Genomic DNA, 3,397 nt, shown 5'->3' on the forward strand with positions numbered 1-3,397 from the left:
TGACCAGGATGGTCTCGATCTCTTGACCTCGTGATCCACCCTCCTCGGCCTCCCACAGTGCTGGGATTACAGGCTTGAGCCACCGCGCCCGGCCTTGTATTCTTTTAAAATGTGTTTAATTCTGCTTGTTTTTTAGCTTTACAGAAAATGTTATACTTTTTTTTTTTTAAAGCATGGTCTTGCTCTATCATGCAGGCTGGAGTGCAGTGGTGGTGAGATCTCAGCTCACTGCAACCTCCACCTCCTGGACTCAAGCGATCCTCCCACCTCATCCTCCCCACTAGCTGGGACTGCAGGTGCATGCCACCACACCTGAATTTTTGTATTTTTAGTAGAGACAGAGTTTCGCCATGTTGCCCAGACTGGTCTTGAACTCCTGGGCTCAAGCTGTCTGCCTGCCTTGGACTCCCAAAGTGCTGGGATTACAAGCATGAGCCACTGTGTTCAGCTCGGCTCTGTTATACTCTTAACGTCCCCTGCAGTTTACTTTTTCTCACTTACCATTGTTTCTGAGATTCATCCAGGCTGTTGTAGACAGCTATGATTCATTCATTTTCATCTGCATAGTATTTTATCAAGTGCATAAACAAGTTATTTATTCATTCACCTATCAATGGCTATTTGGGGTGTTTCCAGTATTTTGCTATTTCACACTGCTGCTATGAACATTCTTGTACATATTAGTGCCTTTGTTTTCAGTAAGATTTCGAAAGAGGTTTCTATCATGGTCCTTTGGTTTATATACCCTCTGACTTGGGGACTGTTACTCTTATTCTCTGGAATAGTTTATGTCAGATTGAAACTGTTCCTTGAACGTTTGGTAAAATTCACCTGTAAAGCTATCTGAGACTGATGTTTCTTTGTGGAAATAATTTTAACTATTGGTTCAATTTCTTTAATAATTATAGATTATTTGGGCTTTCTATTCCTTCTTGAGTCAGATTAGGTAAAGTATTATTCTAGGGTTTTGTGCATTTAATGTATTTTTTTTTTTTTTTTTTTAGAGGGTGTCTTGCTCTGACACCAGGCTGGAGCGCAGTGGCGCCATCTCGGGTCACTGAAACCTCTGCCTCCTGGTTCAAGTGATTCTTCCACCTCGGCCTCCTGAACAGCTAGCACTACAAGCACGCAGCATCACGCCCGGCTAATTTTTGTATTTTTAGTAGAGACGGGGTTTCACCGTGTTGGCCAGGATGGTCTCGATCTCTTGACCTCGTGATCCACCCGCCTTGGCCTCCCAAAGTGCTGGGATTACAGGCGTGAGCCACCGCGCCCGGCCTTGTTTCTTTTTTATCTCTTCTGTGGGTAGGCATATCTTCCTTTTCATTTCTGTTTACTTGTGACTCCTTTTTTTTTGCCTTGATCAATTGCACCAGAAACATATTTTACCTGTATGCCTTCAGATACTACTTTGAACTTTGTTGATCCTCCACCTTATGTATGTGTTTTCTATTTTATTAATTATGGATTTTATCTATAGTATATTTCTTATGCTTTCTTTAGGTTTCTTTTTATGTTCTTTTACAACATCTTCATTTTGACACTTAGCCAATTAATTTTCAGACTATCTTCTTTACTATTTTAAGTTTTTAATAACCTGTTTCTCTACATTCCACAAGTTTTTCTGTCTATATTTTTATTAGTTCTAAAAATATTTAAATTACCTTTATGACTTTTTTGACTCATGAATTATTTAGAAAAGTTTTATAAACTTCCAAATATCTGGAGATTTAAAAATTTATCTTTTTGATACTGATTTTTTTTTTTTTTTTTAGACGGAGTTTCACTCTTGTTACCCAGGCTGGAGTGCAATGGCGCGATCTCGGCTCACCGCAACCTCCGCCTCCTGGGTTCAGGCAATTCTCCTGCCTCAGCCTCCTGAGTAGCTGGGATTACAGGCACGCGCCACCATGCCCAGCTAATTTTTTGTATTTTTAGTAGAGACGGGGTTTCACCATGTTGACCAGGATGGTCTCGATCTCTTGACCTCGTGATCCACCCGCCTTGGCCTCCCAAAGTGCTGGGATTACAGGCGTGAGCCACTGCGCCCGGCCATTGATACTGATTTTTAGCTTCATCATTTGTGTTCAGAGAATGTAGTGTCTATGACACTAATCTTTGAAACTTGTTGAGATTGTTATTTTATATTCTGTAACTTATTGTGGATGTCTAAATCGGTTTTGTTGTTTTCTGCTGAGTCTTGTCCATGGTAGCCTGTTTACTTGTACATTTTGTGTTTTGGTTTTTGTTTTTTGTTTTTTGTTTTGAAATGGAGTCTCACTCTGTCGCCAGGCTGTCACCAGGCTCTCTGCAACCTCTGCCCCCTGGGTTCAAGGAATTATTCTGCCTCCTGAGTAGCTGGTATTACAGGTGTGTATCACCGCACCTGGCTAATTTTTGTATTTTTAAGTAGAGGCAGGGTTTCACAATATTGGCCAGGCTGGTCTCAAACTCCTGGCATCAAGCGATCCACCCACCACAGCCTCCCAAAGGGCTGGGATTACAGGCGTGAGCCACCACACCCGACCTATTTTATATTTTGGGGTTTTGAACTCATATTTTGTTAAGTTTAATCTGTGGGAATTCTGAGGACCTAAACTGGGGATACTTCCCTTCAGAGAGGATTTGCATTTGTTTTTGCCAGGAGCCAGGAGATACTCCTGACCTGGGACTGTTAGCCCGTGCAGGAGTCCAGGTTTAATTCAGGAGTTGCAGGTTTTTCTTCCCTTCCCTTGGCTAGGTCCAAGTCTTAGACTATGCTGATACTGGCATTTGTCCTCAGGGACAAGCCTGATTCTACTACTCAGTGTTGCTCTTCTTTTATATAGGTTTCAACTCTTTTTTTTTTTTTTTTTTATTTTTTTAGTTATTTTTTTTATTCACTACCTTCCCATACTACGTGCTGACATTCCATACCTCAGAAACACAACCTATATGAAAATCAATAATTTTGTTAGTGATTTCTCTTTCCTCCTTTCTCTTTCTCTTTCTTTTTTGACAGAGTCTTGTTCTGCTGCCAGGCTGGAGTGCAATGGTGCCATTTCGGCTCACTGCAACCTCCGCCTCCCGGGTTCAAGGGATTTTCCTGTCTCAGCCTCCCAAGTAGCTAGGATTACAGGCACACGCCGCCGTACCCAGCTAATTTTTGTGTTTTTAGTACAGATGGGATTTCACCATGCCGACCAGGATGGTCACAATCTCCTGACCTCATGATCCGCCTGCCTCAGACTCCCAAAGTGCTGGATTACAGGAGTGAGCCACCGTGCTCGGCCGATTTCTCTTTGTTTTTTTTTCTTTTTTTTTTTTTTTATTGCATTTTAGGTTTTGGGGTACATGTGAAGAACATGCAAGACTGTTGCATAGGTACACACATGGCAGTGTGATTTGCTGCCTTCCT

Source organism: Cebus imitator, unplaced genomic scaffold (genome assembly GCF_001604975.1).
Source record: "Cebus imitator isolate Cc_AM_T3 unplaced genomic scaffold, Cebus_imitator-1.0 Scaffold188, whole genome shotgun sequence".
NCBI lineage: Eukaryota > Metazoa > Chordata > Mammalia > Primates > Cebidae > Cebus > Cebus imitator.